The sequence below is a fragment of the Pinus tabuliformis genome, chromosome 7 (assembly GCF_031772625.1).
Source record: "Pinus tabuliformis cultivar Carrire ecotype Pingquan chromosome 7, CPIR1, whole genome shotgun sequence".
Classification (NCBI taxonomy): domain Eukaryota; kingdom Viridiplantae; phylum Streptophyta; class Pinopsida; order Pinales; family Pinaceae; genus Pinus; species Pinus tabuliformis.
In genome coordinates this window covers 91,001,010-91,024,443 of record NC_142293.1, presented here as the reverse complement: position 1 = coordinate 91,024,443, position 23,434 = coordinate 91,001,010, and positions in this window count along the sequence as shown.

Sequence of the window (23,434 nt, the reverse complement as noted above, 5' to 3'; positions counted from 1 at the left end):
AGGACAACCTCAAGCTCTATGTAGTTTTGGGTTGTAGTAAAAGGTCACGGATATCGGGTTTGGTTAACGGAGGGTTGTTTGGTTGACAGATTTTCAGGAAAATTGACTAAGTGTGAAAGCAAGTGTACTCATGCATACACAACAATGTGATCACACATTTAGCATGAGTCAATGACAAGACACTTCAAACCAACAAGATAACATGTGCTCAGTGAGACTAACTCGAAGGTTGAGAGTGACAAGTGCGATAATTGAAATATGTCTTTGAATGATCGTGATGACACTAGCGTGACATTGTTTAAAACTTTGTGTGTGAGTGTGACCGATGTTCACAGAGTGAAAAAAAATCATACACGCAAAGACAAACCTTCTAAATAGCCAAAGCAAGCTCGCAAGCATGACATAATGATCAACATGCCAAAGAAGATAGTTGGTCAAACAAGCGAAAAGGAAGCAAGACACGCAGAGGAAACACATGAAATGATTTTGTGCTTGCAAACATGCTTATTATTGAAGACATAGTGATATGACAATGACAAGCAGTCCTTCAAGCTTCATTAAGATATGTACTTGAAAATATATTCTTTACTTACCATACTTACCCTCGAGATGATCATGCATCTGACAAAGTTTACATGAGGTCCCGATCATAACCTAGTTTCTTGTTCCTTCTCCTCAAGTCCTTGAGAGTGATGCATCATGTCACCTTTTCCTATAGTCACTGGGAGATAGATCAATGCATTTTCAGCGGATAATGATTGTTACCGAGATTATCTACGCAGTTTTCAAGAGAAAGGTTGGGTTGCCTGCTCTGTGCAATTTCTGGAGTGCAATGCAGCCTGAGCAGTTGAGGGACAATACTGCACATTTTATGATGACAGGATCCTACTGAGGGATGGGGTCCTAGGAGGACACCTCCAAGAAGTTTCTTAATGCAAGGAACTAGACTACTTTGTGCATTTCGCGAGAGTAGTGTTGGCTTCCAGACTGCTCTACGCATTTTTGGAGAGTAGTGTTGGTTTCCTGACTTCTCTGCACATTTCTGGAGAGTAGTGCTAGTTGCCTGACTTCTCTACGCATCTTTTGAGAGCAGTGCTGGTTGGGAAACTAAGGGACAACACAACGCAGTTTCTGAAGATAGTGGGTTCTGGTTGGGGAAGGACACTGGAGGAAACCACTGCGCAGTTTTGGATCCCAAGGGAGGCTAGGCTCTCTGCGTATTTCGCAGTTCCAACAAGAAAGGAAAAAAGCTTGAGGGTTGTAGAAGCAAAGTTTGTAGTTCTAGAAAGTTGGATGAGGCTAGGTCTCGCGAGAAACTTGGTAAGTATGAGATCAGTGAAACATATGTAAAGAGTGATAGGAATCAATTGTGATCACACACGAACACTTAGTGATATAATGTAGACCATCCATAATGTATAAAACATACTCTATTTGATGCAACAACCTTCATGACAAGAGTGTGTGAAGTGAGTGTGAAACATGTCCATGTAATAAAAACAACTCATATGCATAAGATTCCCTTGAAGAAAACCAACATTACCTTTGTGTGATAAACAACAATCCCTATGCCCAAAGATGACACATACTGCATAAATATTATAACATGAACAACTCTTAAGATCAAGGAGGAGACTTGAGATCATCACCTTCCCAATAAGTGACCAAGGAACAATTGATCATAGGATCCAAGGTAGGCTCCGAAATTTGCACGCGAGCCAAAATTTTGGAGGGTGGTTGTAGCCACTACAACAGAGTTATAGTTGAGTAGAAAATAAGAAAGAAAATGTTCAACAAAATTTATGTCATTATTCATTGGATCTAAAAGGTTTACTACGTCAGTTCTTGTGCATCCCATGGGAAGATATTCAGATGGGAAATATTCTAGTACCGTTGTCACTACTATAGCTGCAAAGCATAGTGTGTCTAAACTCTAGAACATATATTGTGCTTAAACTCCAGAATATATATTGTGTAATATAGGTTTTGCAGAAAACACTACAGAAGAAGTGTAAAACACAATTATAATACAACGTCTTGTCATTTCTAATATGTCTACAGATTTTATAGTGTTTGCACAAAATGTAAGATAAATTCTTTGGGAGAAGCACATCATTTGGAAGTACTCCAGGGAAAATTTTAGGGGCTAATATTCGCCCATGGGTTAATTTTCTATACTTTTTCCAAAAAAAGGATTTCCTAATTTCCATTTTTTTGTAAAAATGATTCACCCAAATTTTATAGAATGAAATTATTTTACCCTAAAAATCGCCAAAAAATTATATATAGACTATATAAAAATATTATAAATTTGAATATTTTACAAAAATATCTCCAAACATTTTATAGATTTCATATTATGGACTAGTGGGATTCGCCAAGGTTTCTAAACTTTAAAATAAAGTTCCATCCTTAAAATTTTCACTAAAGCATTCCATATTCCTTCGATCAGAGTTTGGATTTTGGAACTCAGTCAACAACTCCATCATTTGACAGCTCGAGGCTTAGACAAATTACCTTTCATGGAGAGTGTGGAGGTAGTCAGAGAAGACATGAAAGAATTTTAAAGGTAGAGAGGATATGCACAATCATGTTCTTTGTTGTGTTTGCTATGGAAAAATGGACATAGGCAAAGACATCCAGAATCCCATGGGAGAAGATCAAAAGAAAACAGGATCAGTAAAAAGACAAAAATAAAGCATCAAATTTGGCAAAAGGTTAAGCCATATGATCTGTAGATAGGTTTCTTTGAAAAATTCAATGACAATGTGGAGAAATATCATGTGGGTTTCCTCATGAATTTTTCATAAAAAAAAAAAAAAAAAAAATATATATATATATATATATATATCTACGCCCACATATTTATGACAGATGTTATAATTTTGATGATAGGGATTGATCCCATCATTATATCCATATCCGAGTGTTGATCCTCGCAACTAGTGCTGATCCGAGTGCTACATTGTTACTGTCATATTGTGAGAAAATAGAATATATATAATCCCATCATTATATCCATATCCGAGTGCTGATCCTCGCAACTAGTGCTGATCCGAGTGCTACATTGTTACTGTCATATTGTGAGAAAAATATAATCCCATCATTATATCCATATCCGAGTGCTGATCCTCGCAACTAGTGCTGATCCGAGTGCTACATTGTTACTGTCATATTGTGAGAAAATAGAATATATATATATATATCCGAGTGCTGATCCTCGCAACTAGTGCTGATCCGAGTGCTACATTGTTACTGTCATATTGTGAGAAAATAGAATATATATATATATATATATATATATATATATATTCTATTTTCTCACAATATGACAGTAACAATGTAGCACTCGGATCAGCACTAGTTGCGAGGATCAGCACTCGGATATGGATATAATGATGGGATCAATCCCTATCATCAAAATTATACCATCTGTCATAAATATGTGGGCGTCCGCAAGTATTATTATTTTATTATAAAAAATAATGTATTAAAAGTGTGGGTCATAGGTAATTGTATCGTATTGTTATTAATATGGATGTTTTACCTTTTATACATTATCTATAAAGTAAAATTTGTTAAATTTCCCATGTAATACAAAACTGCAATTTCAATATAATGATGTGAAAATGAAAATGAAAATTGAAATTTATGCATTCAAACAAAATAAATAAATATATATATATATATATATATATATATATATATATATATATATATATATATAAACGTGCCTCAGAGATTTAAATCATGATGTCTTTTGCTGTGAAGAGCGCTTTATGATGAAATTTATTTATTACACTATCATTAATGTCGCTCATTAATTTAGTCCCACCTTCATTATCATCCTCCCTGGCCGTTGTGTTAATTTTTAAATACCTTCTTGCATCTTTCGATGAAGCCTGGCAAGCGAGAAAGGTTGAATTGAATTGTTCCACTAGGCATCATGTTTCTTGGTCAATGTACATGTGTCCCTATATCCCGATCAATTATTCCATCGCCATCCACCCTCATCCACTTACGCTCCAAGGTGACATGCCTTTAAATACTATGGTGCCACTATATTCGTTCCTCTATTCATGAGCCAATTGTCCCCTAACATCAAGTGTTTATCACCTTACACAAAATATTGTTTGCTTCTTTACTTCCATATTCAGCCTTTGCCCACATTAAACGGAGTGGAAACATGCAATTTGCGAGTCACTCAATCACCGAATCATCTCTTACTTGACTCGGGTCATGGGTCACCGCACCCTTTGCTATAAATATTCCCTCATAACTCATTGTATAGGATTTTGGTCAGCCAAGCTTCTGATAAGACTATCTTGGAGAAAGCTTGGACACTATTATAACATGCCTTGGCTTCTCCATTCCACGGAGCTAGTTCATCTCTTTGGAGGAGCAAGAGGATGTGGTTGTAACGTTCCATTGTTGGGGCTAGTAGATTTACATGGATGTATTGTATGATTGGGATTTACACTTCTTTATATAATAAGAGCCAACACAATTTCATGCATATGTTGTTATTGTAGTTGGACTGTTCCAGTTTCTTAGCAATGTACATTGTTTAACTTACATAGTTGTGTATGAATTGCTTCCTATGCGATTATATGAATCTTGTTGCAGATGTGTTGTTGGTTTAACCATCACCTTGGATTGCCGACTAATCTTCTTTCCAGCTTGTGATGCATCTTCGCTCGTGTGTTCCTTCCCAGCTGAGTATTGCTACATGTTTCCAAGGGATGCATTCATCTCACCCCCCATGTGTTAGAACCTCTCATTCATCTTCCTTGACTCACTGCAACAATCACACACTTGCTACTGATAGTGTTATCTTACTTGCCTCTACATGAAATTGCGATCAAGGCATTACCTTACGAGCCACTACTGGGACTCCTACACCAAACAACTTGAGGTCTAATTGGGACTTCTTACCAGGGAGATCCCCTTGACATGTTGGGAGATCCAGCACGGTCAACATTTCTGGCACTAGAAGGAGGGCCCGAGGAAATGATGTTTCCTCTCATCTAGTTTTGAACCTTTGCATACCCTTCATGCATTCTTGCACTCTTCTCCCTCCGCGATGTTTTTTGAATCGTGAAGATGTCTCCATCAAGGAGGAGTTTTTCGATCTCTTTTCCACTTTCACGTGTGATGGTGAAGGCGAAGTGGCCTAGCCTGAGTAATTACATGACTTTATTTCCATTCTTCATGAGGAAAATGGGTGTTTTGATGAACAGGCTAGTGTGCTACTTGCACACACACTTCGTGAATCTCCATGTAGATGGCTACTCAGCCTACTGACTGACATAATGCACTCACTTGAGCACTTCTGCGATCTTTTTGAAGACACTTTCTATCATTTTGATCCAGACCATCTTGACCAAACATGGTTACAGCGACAGAAGGCTCTACACGAATCAATTGTTGATTTTTGGCACCCCTTCTGTGACTTGCAGTTTCAAGCTCCGAGGAGGCAGATGAAATTTTCTTATGTTTGGATCGGTTCGAGTATTATCTTAAGAAATCTTTTCGTCAGAAGAAGAAGCTTGAGATCAAGCCTCACTCAACATTCTTCATTGATGGAGCTACGTAATCTCATTTGGATGTGGTCATTGTCTCGACTGATTGTCCACCTTCCTCTCATTCAACAACTCCACCATTGCCAAGTGATGTCGAAGATCATGCTCACACACCTGTTCATCTTTCACATTCTCCCAACATCAGTTCACTCAATTTTTGCAGAGATTTGGTTGTGAGTCCTTCGAGTTCTCATATGCATTTTGTTCTATGACATCCGTCTTCGCAATCGAGTGTTCTTCCAAATGATGTTGTCTTGTGTTCGTCCATTCTAGACTCATCACTTGTTGTGAACGAGGAACAACCCATTGACAGAGTTGGTGTTGCACAACCAGCATGTGATGTCATTCATGAAAAGTATGAGTGGGAGCTTGAGCATCGATAATCAGTGAAGGATGACTCCCTTCTGTCCAAGCCCCCTCCGTTCTTTCCTAACATCTTTGGTGAACCTGCCATCCATGATTTCGCATGTGTGTCTTCATCTGTGGATGCACCCATTATTGATCACTTCCAGGACTCACCGGATGTTGGTCCATCATTAAACAATGGAGAGGATAAGTTATTCGTTGAAAATCCACTTGATCTTTCATCTCTCTTTTCTGGAAACACAGAGCATGAATTTGTTCACTTTTCATCTACCCCTGTGTTTGATTCATCTGATCATGAGGATGCCGATGAAATCATTGATTTTTCTGATTGTGGCAGTCATGATCCATTTGTTTCCATATTAGATCATGATCATAACTCTATCACTGTTGATCTTTCGAAGCCACCGGTTTACGATGATCTACTTGATTAAGAAGTTGAAACACCTAAGACTGTTGAGGCACTTCAGTTGAGCTAATGGTTATGTTAGGCCCTCGCTCTCTTGTGGTTAGTCTCACTTCCAGTTAGGAAACCATTCAATCACCCAAGGCTCCTCACCACTCATCTGTATACAAGGAAGATCCATCTCCCACATAGATCACATATCCTTCACTCGAGCTACATGATCCCATCACTCATGCATTGGAGGAATCTTACATTGCAGGCACTCGTTCGTGATGCAATTTATCTTTGTTTCTTTCATTTCCTTGCATGTCACAATCAAGAATGTGCTTATGCTTCAAAGCTGCACACAGTGTCACACAACACCATGATAATTCCATGGACTGGTCATCATGCACTTGCACTCACTTATGTCTTGTGGGCACTGTCAAACACAAAGTTTGGTTGTCTTCATTGTTATATATTTCTTGCTTGTTGGTTCACACAACTGAGTTGCTCGCGAATCGAGTCTTCACAAATATGGGTCAACCAATGCACGATGGCTGAATTGAAAATATCACTTCACGTGATCCGGCCCATGCACCATTGGTGTAGGAGTAGGAGTATTGTTATCTTTCAGTCAGTTTGCTTTCATGCTTGTTTGCTTGTTTCTCTGCTTGCTTGTTTTCTTACTTGCTTTGCTTTCACTTTTGCTTCTTCTTTTGATTTGCTTTGATGTTTGTTAGTTCGTTTGTTTCGTTCGTAGGTTAGTTTTGCATGAAACCATGTATGACTCTTGAAATGAGCTGGTGAAGTACAAGAGGGTTTGTATAGCTATCACTACCTGGTTATCTGTCATCTTGACTCTGTATGAAGAAATTTTTACTTTCAGTCCATGATACATCAAAGGAAAATACGTACTGTTCGAAGTGAACCTTGGTGAAAACACAATACTTGTGCACTAACTAGTGACACCTTCTCTAGTCGGTTTTTTTTTGGGTTAACCCTTGTCAGCTCAGTCAAGTAGAGTAAGGTGAGGGGGAAAACCTTAACAATCACGTCAGAGATTCAATAAACTACTTCTCTACTAGAACAACATATTCTTCTCTCAATAAGTCAGGATCCCTCGTCCGCCTCTGAAATGAATAAGTGCTATGCATAGTGAAAAATGAAAAAATGAAAAGTCAAAAAATTCAAAATGAAAAATGAATAAGGTGAAAGAAGAGAAAGGCTTCCTGTGTAGGGAGGTCATGCAAGTAACTCTGTTTGGGTACTGACCAGACTCGCTGGTAGCGGAGCCATGCTTGTGTTCCTATGTGACTCCACCAGGGTACTGTCCAGGGCTGCTGGCAGTGGAGCAACACCAGAGATGAAACTAAGACTCTGACGACTATACTACTTGTGCACCTAAATATCCCTCAACTCCAATCGAAACAACTATGTTGCCTTGGCTTGGAATGTGTGTCAATCGACCAAGGGCTTGGCAGATGATACATATTACAATTAAGGTAGTGTGAAGCCAAGATGAGATGAGAATTAAACAATACTTTCAGAGGTGTTAGACTTGCTTTACACTAACAAGGTCCATTCAGAGAGCTGGAGTTCTACCAGTGTGTCTCCAAGTGTTGTAGCAGCTACAAGCACCCCCCAAAATTTTTCCTTAGCCCTTTTTGGAGCCTCCCTACCAACCTTGCACAACATCTTGTCTTGCTTCGTCAAGTACACAAGCTTCAATGTTTTTCTTGCACAAAGGCACCCTGTCGATCACAGCTCGATGCATTCCCCTCATAGGCTGATCACTCGGACTTGGTCGAGTTGCAAGCTAAGTAGCTTCCCCAAGAAATTGCACAATTCTAGAGGGAAACCAGCCTTCCCTCCAAAAATTGTGTAATCCTAACTAGCAGCTTGCTAGGCTCTAGAATTGTGCAATTCTTCCAATCAACACTCCCAGCGAGAATTGTGCAATTTTCCCCAGCAAGGCTTCTCAACCTAGAATATGCGCATATCTAGATAGTAATTAGCTGTTGTGCCCAGAAATTAAGCAAATCTTCTGGGTAGTCAACCCAGCTCCCAGCTAGAAATGTGCATTTCCTTCAAGCAGTCAAACAACCACTTGCATGCGCAGTTGAGTTGACCGGTTCCCTATGGGACCAAGCAAAATAGACTTGCATGCATGGGTTGCTTCTTCTAAAGGAGCATGCAAAGGCATCCCTTGTTTCAAGGATCTATGTTTATCAAGTGCAGGTTACATGCAAGGCTCATTTCAAAACCCTCCCACCAAATGTCGCTTTCCCTAGATTTGTGGCATGTGCGTCACAACCTCGAGGTTATATAAAATCATCAACCAGACACTACAGAGCTCATTCCTCACCTCAACCTTGCAGCTCTGACATCCCACATCACATCTAGGACAAATTAGCATATTCAGCTCAGGTGTTTTTGGGTAAGCCCGCTTCCCATGCCTTGCGTTGCATTTCTATCGCTTTTTGTGTTTTCACAGTACTATTTTCTTGATTGCTTTGAACTCTTGCTTTAGTTTACATGTATATTAGCTTGTCCTAGCATTGTTTCAGTTTTCATCAACATCTCACTACTGTCACATGCATGAAGGTGTTTTTCGCGAATGGTCTCCGATTCGGCAACTCGCTTCACCCACATGCATATTGTTCCATTTTTTGAATCTGTCATTCACCATTTTCACGTATGATCATTCACTTATTCTTACACTCAGTATCAACATGCATTGACGTTCACATTTGCGTTCAGTTGCCAGTTGGCGAGTCTGACCAACCTTGGCCCAGACTCTGCCTCACTAAACAACATTGCGCAATCCTGAGAGGGAAGGCTCTACCTTCCTCTTCAGAAATGCACATTTCTTCCCAACAGCTATTCCTTAGGCCTGATTTGCGTAATCTTGAGGGACAGTGACTGCTGGCCAAGAAAATTGCGCAATGCAGTCATTGAGCCTGCAGCCATTACCAGCGGAGATTGTGCATTGCACAATTCCAGCAGTCAGTAGCCAGACTGGACTGTGCATTGCACAACTCTAGTAGTCAGTCAGTCTCCCAGTAGCCCAGAATGTGCCTCGTGTAGTCTTCGTAGTCAGTCTCCCGACCTCTCGGCCGAAATTGCACAACCTTCATGATTAGTCACACAGGTATGTTGCAAGTCAATTCTCAAGTTCAGATTGATTTTCGACTGACAGGTTGCTTTCCATGAGTGTTTCCATGTCTTTAGGTATTGCAGGTGTTCATCTTCCTCTCAGCAATGAAATTACAATGGTTTCCAAGAGGGCAAAGTCGAAGACACCATTTAGAGCATGCTTGGAGATTTCGTCGATCAAATTTCTATGATCTTGCCTACTCACGAAGATATCAAGTTGTTTGTAGACAAGAACATCAAGATATCATGGCAAGCAGCATCATGAAAAACAACTGAATGCAACATACCGAACGTTTTGAATACAACGAATGCACATAATGCAGCGAATACAGAGAATGAAATGAATGCAGCGAATGCAACGAATGCAATGAAGGCAACGAATGGAGAGAACGCAACGAATGCAACGAACACAGCGAACGCAATGAACGCAATGAATGTAGAGAATGCAATGAATGCAGGAGGAAGGTTGTTGACAACACAGAGGTGGAACAAAGTTGCAAGATCAAGCAGATCTACTGATAATGAAAGAAACTTTGGAGACTTAGGTAATGAGGTGACCGCAGCACATGAAGATGGCACAAAGATAGAGAATGGAACAAAGAAAGAGTTGCATGCGCTGAAACAACAACTTAGGAAGAACATGAAGCTGCACAGATAGAGGAATGAGTTGCAGTAGATACAAGAACAACAATGGGCTCAACATGCACTAACGGATGAAACTGTACCTTTACAAGTTAAATATCCATCCCAGCAGCTGACACAGAGCAGACATGGTGAGCAGTTTTTTTTATTGCATGCAAAAGATTCAGTAGCATGCATGTCATTGTGTGCACGAATACAATCCAACCCATTCAACACACTCACCAAGGAAAAGAAAAGAAGCAAGCCCAACTAGATTTGAACATGTACTTTGACAAGTTGATGAGGCATGGCCAACAACACACACTTGAAGATCAGCATGGACACTATGCATCACTGTGTTTCCTGTTATAGACATTTTTGGGACCTACAACCCCAAGAATGAAATGTCCATAAATCAAGGGCTCCTAAGTCCCTAAAAGTGTTGTTCTAACCCCTAAAGGAACAAGGTCAATAGATTACAGCTTCTCCCAGAAGTTCTCCATGAAAAACTACTCAGAACTGGTCAAAACTGGATCATTTCACTTGCTCCATGGCCAGGGTACGATGCATTGCACCTTGTACACACAGGAAGTGCGTTACATTTCAAAAAGCCCTTCTATGGGTTGCGATGGATGAGAAAAGACAAGTGGCGGAGACAGTTTGCGAGGTGGATGATCATGGAATCTTCCAGAAACTTCTCCTGGGACACTTACCTCTCAGAATCGCTCAAGGATGAGTAAGAGATCAATGATCTCCAAGTGGCATCAAGAACTATCAGAGAGAAGACACTAATAAAAAACCCAGAGCTGACTCACACCTCTGCAAATATCTATATATAGATCTCTCATCCCAGAGATCCGGAGGTTACGGGCTGGAATTTTGCATATTGTAAGGAATTGTTGTTGGTTTCCTGAGACAAACATCAGATTTTTGGGTGATCTAAGCTTTGTTTGAGGTGAAGAGGGGCTTCTTTGCTGGGAGGTTGATGCTGGGTCAGAACAACCGGTTGTAATTCCTCTTGGCTCTTTTCTTGTTTATCAATAAAAGTTATTTGAGTTTTCCTCCATGCTTTTGTGTCATTGATGCTTGTTACATTTGTATGGTCAATTTACATCTGACCCTAGATTGTTTATGATTATAAATCCATGTCTTTGTATAGTGCTATGCTTCCGTGATCTTACGGGTACTTTGTGAAGCTGGGCGTGCAAGGGAGCAGGTAGTTGAGGGCTATCAAAGGAGAGAGGGATCGAATCAAGAGATTAGCGCAAGACAGAGGTTGGTCTTTCTGTTCCTCTCTATCTATAATTCATAAAGGAGAAACAAAAGTAGCTTTTCTCTGTTTGTTTCTAAGGCAGCTGTCACACCTTAGTGGGATAGAGCAGTTCTATATAGACACTTTTCCCTGTAACAAAATGGCGACTCCACTAGGGAACTAATTAGTTTGTTTGTTTATCATTCTTTGTTGTTTGTTTCATAAACTTACAAGTAGTATTCGAACTGCATTTTCCATAACAAATGCAAAGTAGAAAACTGCTACTTCGATCTATCTACTGGATCTATTTATGATTTAAACAACTGATTCACAAACTATCTGATTGCCCTTGTGATAGCTCTTAGATCCTCCTTAGATCTACCCCTGATTGTTGCATTACTGATTGCTTTTTGCTCGGCAAAACCCAAGAACTGAACTGCAAACTATGACCCGGAACCCAAACGGAGTCTCGTTTCTGGCCCAGCGCAGGTACTGTTCAGAGATCCTGAATTTCAGCGCACTTCCCGAGTGGACAACCCGCGCTGCATTTCAGATTCTCTATGTTACAGGTGCGCTGATCAGACTAGCTCTGTGCAGTTGTGGCTTCTATGGTTCGTTCTTTCCAGTTCTATTCTTGAATTTTGCTGCCTGTGATTAGTATATGTCTGTTTGAAACCCCTTTTCCTTACTGTTATTCTGCCTCCTTTGTACAAAAGAACTGTAGATGTTTTTGTGTGTTTGTTGAGTCATTTACAGTTCTCCTTTGCAAAAGTAGCATAATCTTACTGTCTTCCTTTGATTTGAATCTGTCACAAGTGTCGATTTCAATCGTAGGAAAAAGTTTAATTGTTGTTGATGGTCGATTGTCCTGTTACTATTGCTTTTGGTCTGAATTTGTAATTTTCTAGTGTCAAGAACAAGTATTCATTTCAAAATCGTAAGGTGTTGTAATCATCTCCATTTTTTGGATTTCGAAAGAAGCTTGTTGATATTTGTCGCTTGAAAAGAAATTCAGATTTGCGCATCAACTTTCTTTTTAGCATTCATATACTAAGAAAGTCGAAAACAAATACATGCATGTGCATTTGCATATAGATAGTCTGATTGGCTTGATTTAGGAAAGTTCATTTAGAGTGTGCTCTTTGCTCTTTGTGAAAAGATTCTGTCTTTCTTTTCCCTAGTAGCTAGGATTTTCATTGCATAAAGGAGATAAAAAGTTTGTTTATCATCTTAGATTGCATTTTAGGAATTACATCTACATTTCGTGGTGAACCCGAAAGGCAAACTTCATAAACAAGATCAACTTAAAATAAATTCAATGAATCTAACAATGCTTTGGAACTTAACGCACAACATTTAGAAGTCTAGGCTAGAGACGTATTCCGGCGTCGTAAAGCCTGGTAACTGTGGTTCTCACTGATGGTTGGGTGATTCCTCCACTTTGAGACGATAAGTGCCAGTACGGACTTGTGCTCCCATGTACCGTCGAGTATATTTTGGGAGACCGCAATAGGATTAATCCTTTATCCATAGGAAACCGTGTTTGCCGCCCTATCGATCACAATGCACTGAACACAGCATTCAGGAAGATTGACTGTCGTACTGTAAAAAGTATTCTGCAGTTTTGCGATTGGTTTGGTAATCCCTCTACCTAGATTTCCAGAGCAGTCCCTTTCGTTCCTTTTCAGACTCCTTAACGGAAAAGGTCCATCTGAGCACTTGTCACTTCAGGCTCATTAAAAATCGAAGGAGACTAGAGTCATCTTTTGTTTTTTCTCGACTCTTAAAAATTGAAAAAGCAAGTTGTGTCAAAGCGTCTAAAATTCATTTAATTTGGAAACATACTTCCCCTTTACTTTATTTGATCAAGTAATCCACAAACGTGGAAGAAAGTCAATTGAAACCCCATCGTTCGCGGAGGCTTACGAGTCAACCGTCTTTGTCTCTGGAATCGAAACCAGTACGGACAAAGCGAACTCGTTTAACCGGTTCCAAATCTCCTGTTAAAGTTAGAACAAGTGTTCCAACAACATCAGAGACTCCGGTTACTCCAAACATTTCTGGAATCCCTGCCTCTACAGAAGAAGTTCAGCGGCCACAGAAGGACAGTGATACTGATCCTTGTCTGAGAGTAAACACTTGTGTTACTGAACCAGTTCCATCTACAACCGGTTCAGAGAGTCTTGCTCTTCAAACATCTGTCACTGCCAATTTCACACCTTCTTCGGCACCAGAAATATTCTACGGACCTGACGGTCTTCCCCTTCCACCTGGTCTGATTTCCATAGAAGAAATTGTAGAAGATCCTCCGACAAGTACTCCAACACAATTTGGAGTCGGGGTCACTCTATATCCTTCCTCATCAGAAGTTAGTCTACCACTAACGGAAGCTCTTGTAGAATCGCTAGGTAATCTTTTAGATAGACTACAAATGTCTGAACAACCATCAACATCTAGGACTGTGTCGTCTGACACAGCGACGGCGGAACTCCCTGCTCTCACTCCGACAATGTTCACCGGTATACCATCTGTCCCGACTAGCTCTCAACCGCTAGAAGGAGTCCACTTAGGGGTTATTTCGACAGTATGGTCTGTTCTTGTTTGTTCATCCAGAATAATATCCGGAAACTCTTATGTTGAGTCTCAACAAATTGATCCATTTGGAGGTCAATTTGGGTAGTCCGGCCCCCAAGGGCAAACAATTCCCTTGAGTTCTGGATTACCACCATATGGAGGGCAGTATACCCTTTCATTATCCCCTCTGGGAGGATATCCATACGGGAGTTCACAACCACATTCAGGTTATACTGGAATTACCTCAAGCGGTTGGGTACCTATACTACCTCAACAACTAAGAGTTGTATACTCGATGCAACAATGCTTGCCTATGTCAAATATCCCAACTACGCCAGCTATTGTGACGGTGTCGCAAGTTCAAACGCTTCCTGTTGTATGCCAACCTCAGGTTTCTTAGGTTGTAATGCAATAGCCCCTTGACCCTGCGACTCAACCACAATCGCCGACTGGTGGAACGACACAGGTTCAGACGGGTACAATTACCCCTCATCTTGGTCAAACTGTTAGTATCGGACAACAGCACATGGCTTCACAACCATGGCTGGTGCAATACCAACAACTGCAATTCCAACAAGTATACCAAGGTTCTGAGCAACAAATCTTTGCTAATAGTGGACAACCGTACATTCAAAACGGTCAAAATCAACCATTTTACAATGGTCATGCCCACCAACCTTACCAAACATACCAACATCAAATGCATTATGCCGGTATGCAAAGACCAACTGCTCAGGCAATCCCATCTTATCCTGGGTATGCTTCACCTAACCTGAATCAACAGTTACCCTTTGTGGCAACTTTGGAGTTACCTGATTTAAACCGGTTAACAAATGATCCAATCGCTTATGCCCCTTGGTGGCCAGCGATTCCACATAAACTTCCATCAGATATTCCTAAATTTAATGGAAATCCGGGCGAAGATCCATCGAATCACGCGATGACCTTTCATCTATGGTGTTCATCAAACACCCTAAATGATGATTCGATAAGACTTCGCCTCTTTCAGAGGACGTTAACGGGTCCCATGGCAAAATGGTACATTGAATTGCCTAGAGCTTCGTTCGACAACTTCAGTACCTTAGCCACAACCTTTTTAACCCATTTTCAGTTACCAATAAGGTACGAAATGGGAACAGAACTTCTTACCAACTTCAAACAGAAAACGGCCACTCACATATCTGATCATATACATGAGTGGCGACGTCGTCGTAGAATGGTAAAAACGTATGTCCCCGATCAGCTCTTAGTTGAATGGTTTATCAAGTCATTACTGCCTTCCATCACGGAAGATGTGGAAAAGGGGGGAGTCGTAACAGAAGAGAAATTTATCGCTCGTGCACAATATCTCGACTTGATTTACACTCAGTCCAGCACGCTCTACGATAAAATACCTGACACCCCTAGACCGGAATTCTCAATTCCTCCCCCTCCTAAATCAAACAATGACTCTCATGCCGGCGATGGCGTGATAGGCGCAACGGACACGAAATAGACAAAGGATACATCTAAAAAGGCCCGTAAGATTTCTAGTCAAAATGCAAAGGAGGAACTTCTTGCCTCGGAAGTAAATGTTGTGTCGACCGACAAGGGCAAACAACTGAAGCAACCAGGGGGCAAGAAGAAAAAGAAAGGGAGAAAAAAGAAGCAAGATGAGTCATCTCCTGAAAAACCTTCTACAAACCCTTCTGGGCAAAGGAAACCCCCTCTGGGGTGTCATATATGCGATGAGGATCATTGGACGAGAGATTGTCCACATAAAGCTGAAGTTAAGAAACTCTTTAAGAGTTCAAAAACCTCAGCAGTATTGATTGATCTGTTTCCAAACCCGGGAACCAAACTGGTTGCTAATATAAATGCTTCCCGATCCCAAGTGCTTATGTTGTCTATCTCAGAGCAACAAAATGATGCTTTGACAAGGAATAAAGATTATGGGAATCCATAGTTGTTAACAAGGCTAATGAACAACCTAGTAGTTCGACAACAACTTTGCCGAAGTTGTGCCACCCATCATTCCTGAACCAATGATAAAGTCGCCAAAGGGAGTAGTACACAAATCGACATTTAATCCTCATGCAAAAGTAGCACAGAATTATAATATAGTAGAGGACCTGGCCCAATCGCCGTCCGCTATGTCGACACTTAAGGTACCGCAAAATTGCCCCTCCCAAAAGCAAGCTTTATTATCAGCAATAGGTGGGATTGACCCAATGGATTCCAATCTTGTGGCCTTTGATCATAAAGGATATGACCCTCAATTACCGGCTCAACTAGCTTTCCTTATTCAAGTGAAAGCTCTCAACAAAATTGTTCATCGAACAATTATTGATGAGGGGGCATCTACATGTATTATGTCGATGAGTTGCTGGAAAAATTTAGGCTCACCACCCTTGTCGAGATCGTCAACGACATTAAAAGCATTTGATGGACAGTCATACACCCCATACAGGATTTTAAGTAACTTGCAAGTTGAACTGGGGGGCAAAACAGTAGAAATTGATGTTGAAGTAATCGACAGAAATCTCGATTACAACATCCTACTGGGAAGGCCCTGGATATATGCCATGGCCGCAGTTGTGTCGACCTACTTCAGGAAGATTTCATTTCCCTTCCAAGGAGGAATTATAATCGTCGACCAACAAACATTTCTCCCCAACAATTCACAAGTTACGGGAAGCATTCCAATGATCCATGGAAGCAATCATTTGCTTCAAAATATTGCAGTAGGCCTCCTAAAAGACCCTGCCTTAATGGGTACTTTTGCCCTATCGCCTCCGAGTAATCTGGCGGAAGTGGCCACAGTGGAAACCTGCAATATGAAATCTTCTATATCTAATGGATTCAGAAGATTTCTAAACATTTTGTCAGCATGGATCATCACCATTTTAGAAATATTGTAGCAATCAATATTCTTGGCCTGGGGTTCAAACCCAAATCAACGCTCATCGAGTGTTTGGATAGATAGGTCTAAGGAATATGGTACCTCTTTAGATCCTTGGTCACATGTACATTCTACAGACAAAGGAATCATTCGGTCAATGATGTTAGGAGAGGCACCATGGGAAGATTACCACCATCACTCCCATCTTCCGGATTACCACGAAGATTATTCCAGCAACCTTAATCATCCATTAGTTTTTTATTTTCTATCAAATACTGTAAATACGGTGGATTCCAAGGACAGTTCTTATCTTGTGTCGACCTCGTTAAAAAATGAAACAAGGAGTCATGAGGATAGTTCTTTTGCTGTGTCAACCTCATTAAAAAATGAAACAAATCCCCTTTCCAAATCTCAAAGGTAAACCTTCATTCCAAACAACGAGTTGAATGCAATGAAGCTTGGGAGCATGCACCTCGATTTGCCTTATTATGTTGGGGTCATGCAAACTTATCATGAGCAGTGTTACTACAGGGTTCAAGCTCATTAAAAAATAAACCCGCCACGAGCAGTGTTACTGCAGGGTTCAAGCTCGTTAAAAAATAAACACGCATCGAGCAGTTTTAGCGTGGACTTCATGCTCGTTTAAAAATAAACATAAGCAATGAGCACATGTTCCTCTAGATTTTAAGCTCATTAAAAAATGAACCAATTTCCAGTAAATAACCATCGTGAATGTAATACTTCAGCCTTTAAAGCCTTGGTCGTGTTTGCACCGTCACCTCCACTTTTGCATTGGCCGATCATTCACCTCCATTTGATTGTTTACCCATTTTGAGGAACAGCTGCGAAGAGTGATCATGTTAGCCATCCTTGTAACACTGCCATGATTGGAAAATTCCAAACCTTACTTGGAATCAGCTACTACCCATTTTATCACTCGTTCCTCAAAAGACGAGTCTCCTTTAAGTTCTTTTCAATTGATTCGTAAAATATGAAAATTTGCCTGAGCCATTGGCCTCTCCAGCTCGTTAAAGGGACCGGAAGTGCTATCCCTCCTCTAAATTTTAATCTTTTTGGACCTGAGGGATTATTACACAAAAAGATTGAGCGCTTGCTTTGTTCAGCTCGTTAAAAGTATCGAAAATTCATCCCTTCTGTATTGTTTTATACTTTTTCGGACTTAAGGGATTAGATGACGAAAAAGGAATTTTGGAGTTTCCTTTACGTTCCTTTTCAGACTCTCTAAAATGGAAAAGGACCGAGTTATCTTTGTCGTTAAACTCGTTAAAATTTTAATAGCGACAAACTTGTCTATAGACGAGAACGAGTTTCACTATCGCTAGGCTTGTTAAAACATAGAGATGGGTTTGCCCGAAGGGAAAATTATAGAACAAGCATATGTTATCCTCCTCAAGCTTGATAAAAATAAAGAGGTACTGGTCAGCAATGACTGGGGAAAATTTGGGAAGAAAACTTGAAGAAACTTTGTTGGTAGCAAGTCGCTCTTGAACATGACACTTTCACTCCGCATCCAAGTCAGGTTGGGTTGTTTCATTCACTGGTCACATCACCATGGTCACGCCATACCATCCACATTTGGGGTTAATGCTACCAATCCATCACATCAGTGTCACCGATATGTTCAAGGGAAGTCATTCAGAGAATTCACCTGCGTCTCACCCACTACCATACATTATACTCCATTCTTTCATGACTGCCACCCTGAACCTTATATCACCAGATCCTTTTCACCTCCATTAAAATCATTTGCTCTGTTCCATGTCATTGATGTGGGATTCATTAAGGCCCTCTTGTGACAGATCACTTCTTGTCGACATCAGCTCATTATCCAAGAAGTTGATCTAGGAACACCCCATTCAGTACTTTGAAGCTTGCATGCCTCAATGGCAAGTTTCTCACTTCCGGCGACAGGTTTACATCAATGGCCTTCGACCAAAAGATTTTGCGTGGTGTTCGACGCCAAGTCCTTTATTCACACCACATGAATTGTACTGCAGTACCTTGAGGGTCATTATCATTATCGGTGATTCCTCTCGTGCCTGTTAACAGCTTACATCATTGGATGGTAATCAGGCGATGTCTTTCCATGTTCAACTCCAGAATAGCTTTCACATGGATCGACTTGTACTTCAAGTGAAGATCGAACGACATTGAAGACCCCGGATCTAGTTTCATCCATCTGGGCTGCGATATATATTCAGGGAAATAAAGACATCAAATGTACATCATTGCCGCACAGATAATCATCCAATCAAAATGATGATGGCTCTATCAGAATCATCAGTCTACACTCAGACGATTGTCTGTCCTATGTACATGAAAATGAATTTATAAAGCTAAGCATGGGAATGCCCGCCTTAGCTAGATCATGAAAATATTATGAAGATAATGTATTGTATTATATCTTATTATAGGTCTCCTCCCAGCATTGAAAGAACTTCGGATCCTCATAATAAAGAATTTCACCTGACATCAAAAGATTAATGACCTCATGCTTTAGGGGGCAACTGTTATAGACATTTTTGGGCCCTACAACCCCAAGCATGAAATTTCCATAAATCAAGGGCTCCTAAGTCCCTAAAAGTGTTGTTCTAACCCCTAAAGGAACAAGGTCAACAGATTACAGCTTCTCCTAGAAGTTCTCCATGAAAAACTACTCAGAAGTGGTCAAAACTAGATCATTTCACTTGCTCCATGGCTAGGGTGCGATGCATTGCACCTTGTACACACGGGAAGTGCGTTGCATTTCAAAAAGCCCTTCTATGGGGTGCGATGGACGAGAAAAGACAAGTGGCGGAGACAGTTTGCAAGGTGGATGATCATGGAATCTTCCAGAAACTTCTCCTGGGACACTTGCCTCTCAGAATCGCCCAAGGATGATTAAGAGATCAATGAGATCTCCAAGTGGCATCAAGAACTATCAGAGAGAAGACACTAATCAAAAACCCAAAGCTGACTCACACCTCTGCAAATATCTATATATAGATCTCTCATCCCAGAGATCCGGAGGTTAGGGGCTGGAATTTTTCATATTGTAAGGAATTGTTGTTGGTTTCCTGAGACAAACATCAGATTTTTGGGTGATCTAAGCTTTGTTTGAGGTGAAGAGGGGCTTCTTTGCTGGGAGGTTGATGCTGGGTCAGAACAACCGGTTGTAATTCCTCTTGGCTCTTTTCTTGTTTATCAATAAAAGCTATTTGAGTTTTCCTCCATGCTTTTGTGTCATTGATGCTTATTACATTTGTATGGTCAATTTACATCTGACCCTAGATTGTTTATGATTATAGATCCATGTCTTTGTATAGTGCTATGCTTCTGTGATCTTACAGGTACTTTGTGAAGCTGGGCGTGCAAGGGAGCAGGTAGCTGAGGGCTATCAAAGGAAAGAGGGATCGAAGCAAGAGATTAGCGCAAGACAGAGGTTGGTCTTTCTGTTCCTCTCTATCTATAATTCATAAAGGAAAAAAAAAAGTATCTTTTCTCTGTTTGTTTCTAAGGCAGCTGTCACAGCTTAGTGGGATAGAGCAGTTCTATATAGACACTTTTCCCTGTAACATTGCCAGTTCAGCCACACCCAAGAAGACCATGCACATGTTAGCAGACGTGTTGAAAGAAAGAGCCGAATGAATTCACTGAATGCAACGGAGGAAATATTTCGCTTCACGAAGATGTCACCGTGAGGTTTATGCACACCATCACGGATGACCAAGCTTGGCATCAGCTCACCACCTTCACCATCACAACCATGTCAAATTGTTGGTCTCATCACAATGGACCGAGTGTTAGTGATGTCTTGCATGGCTTGCTCAAGCCATGTTGTCTCACATGAGTACATGTGCATTATAATGTTGAGTCATGTCAAGTGTAAGTCAAGTGTCAATAGTTGGATGTAACGGTCATAGAGTAGGTGAAGAGTCATGAGGGTAGTTTAACTGTCACAAAGGGGAATGTCAAGAGTCACCCCACCCTTTACTATAAATAGTCCCTCATAACTCATTGTATAGGCTTTTGGTTAGCCAAGCTTCTGATAAGACTATCTTGGAGAAAGCTTGGATAGTATTGTAACGCGCCTTGGCTTCTCCACTGCACGAAGCTAGTTTATCTCATTGGAGGAGTAGGCGGATGTGGCTGTTTCGTTCCATTGTTGGGGCTAGTAGGTTTACATGGATGTATTGTATGATTGGTACTTACACTTCTTTATATAATAAGAGGCAACACATTTTCATGCATATGTTGTTATTGTAGTTGGATTGTTCGGTTGCTTAGCAATGTATGTTGTTTAACTTACGTAGTTGTGTATGAAATGATTCGTATGCCATTATATGAATCTTGTTGCAGATGTGCTATTGGTTTAAACATCACTTTGGAATGCCGACTGATCTTCTTTCAATATTGTGATGCATCTTCGCTTGTATGTTTCCGTCCCAGCTGAGTATTGCTACAAGTTGCCAAGGGGAACACTCATCTCACCCGCCATGTGTTAGAGCCTCTCATTCACCTTCCTTGACTCACTGCAGTGGTCACACCCTCTCTACTGACAAAGTTATCTTACTTTCCTCTGTGCGACATCGCGGTCAAGGAATTACCTTACGACCCACTATTGGGACTCCTACACCAAACGGTCTGAGGTCTAATTGGGACTTCTTACATGGGAGATTTCCTCGACATGTTGGTGGGTCCAACACCGTTAATACTTTAATTAATTACAATATTTTTATAATGAGAAAAATATTAACTAGGAGATGTCACTATCCCCTCCCCCTTGAGGGGAACACCGTTCTTGGTGTTCAATAACCATATACAAAAAAATTCTTTAGACCAAGCATTGATGATTATGGAGATTTATATACACATCTATCATTTACATTGTATTTCATTTGCTTGTACTTGGCTAATAAGAAAGGATATTTTTCCCAAATTTGGTTAGCCATTTCTTATGAGGCTTCCTCGAGCCCAAATTTCCTTTAATACACTTCGAATTTCTCTATTGATCGATTATGGAGCATGAGTTTCCTCGAATCCAGGATCCATAGATCTTTTGGTTGAAAATCTCCCTCTAGTTTTACCTATAACACAGACCAATCAATCACATGATTAGAATCTTGAACATATCATTTAAGTAATGGAACATGGAAAATATCATGCACTCTAATTTATGCAGGTAAATCCAACCTATAGGTTGTTAGACCTATCCTTTAGAGAACTTCAAAATGTGTCTAAAACCATGGTTCCAACTTGGTACATGACCCAAATTTCAAGTTCTTCTTGGATCTAATTCGCAAGAAAACATGTTGCCCAACTTGAAACTCATTGTGAACTCTTTATTTGTCTCCATAGCTCTTATGTTTGTATTGTGCCACTTTTAGAGTTCTTCGAATGGTTTGCATTTCCTACTTTGTGTCTTTTAACATATCAAGCCCAATAAATACCCTCTTCACTTGATCGCTCCAATTGATAGGAGTCTTACAACTCCTCCCATAAAGTCCTTCAAATGGGCTCATTATTAGTGACTCTTGATACCCATTGTTCTACCAAAATTCCACATGTGGAAGGTACTCTTCCCACTTCTTGGATTGGTGCATTACATATGTTCTTTACATCCCTTCAATAATTCTATTTGTTCTCTCTATTTTCTCATCTATTTGAGGATGATATGTAGTGCTAAAAATGACTCTATTCCCAAGCCTGGAAACAATTATTTCCAAAACCTTGAATTAAATTTGGAATCTCTACGTGAGATGATTTTCTTGGGAACTCCATGTAGTATCACAATCTCCTTCATGAAAACTTGAGCCACCTCACTAGTTAAATTTGTATGTTTAACAGCCACGAAGTGAGCCACCTTACTCAACTTGTCGACCATGACCATGATGGCATCATGTTGTTTTGGTGTCCTTGGCATCCCTATAATAAAATCCATGGAAATTACTTCTCACATCACTTATGGGATGAGAATAGGCTACAATAAGCTAGATGGGTGTTTTCACTCGAACTTTACTTATTGGCACTATGTGCACTTGGAGATGAAATCTACCACCTCCTTTTCCAAATCTGATTAGAAATAGAATTTCTTAATGCTTGTCAGCATCCCTTGGTAATGTGGATGGATAGAATATGAGTTGGCATGAAATTCCTTTAATATGAGTTTCTTCAAGTCATTTTTATTTGGCACATATATTACGATTCTAAATTCAATTAAATCGTTTTCATCAAGGCTATACACCCTACTATCCATGCTCTTGAAATCATGTCGCAATTTCTCTTTTAGTTGTTGATAACTTTGATCTTGATGCCCAACATTTTTAATACTTTCTTCAAGATTAGTTCAGTATGAACTTGTGGCTATTGAATGGTTTAATTGCACCCTCTTACTAAATGCATCAACTACTCTATTCTCTCTACCATTTATATATTTTATTTCAAAGCCAAATTCGTTGGAAATGGACAACCTTATAGCTTTCCTTGTTTTTAGCTTGGGTTGTTGAAACAAATATTTTATCCCTCCACGATTAGTCATTAGCATAAATTTCCTACCAATAAGGTAGTGTCTCCACATCTTCAATGCATGGATGATGACAACAAATTCCAAATCATTG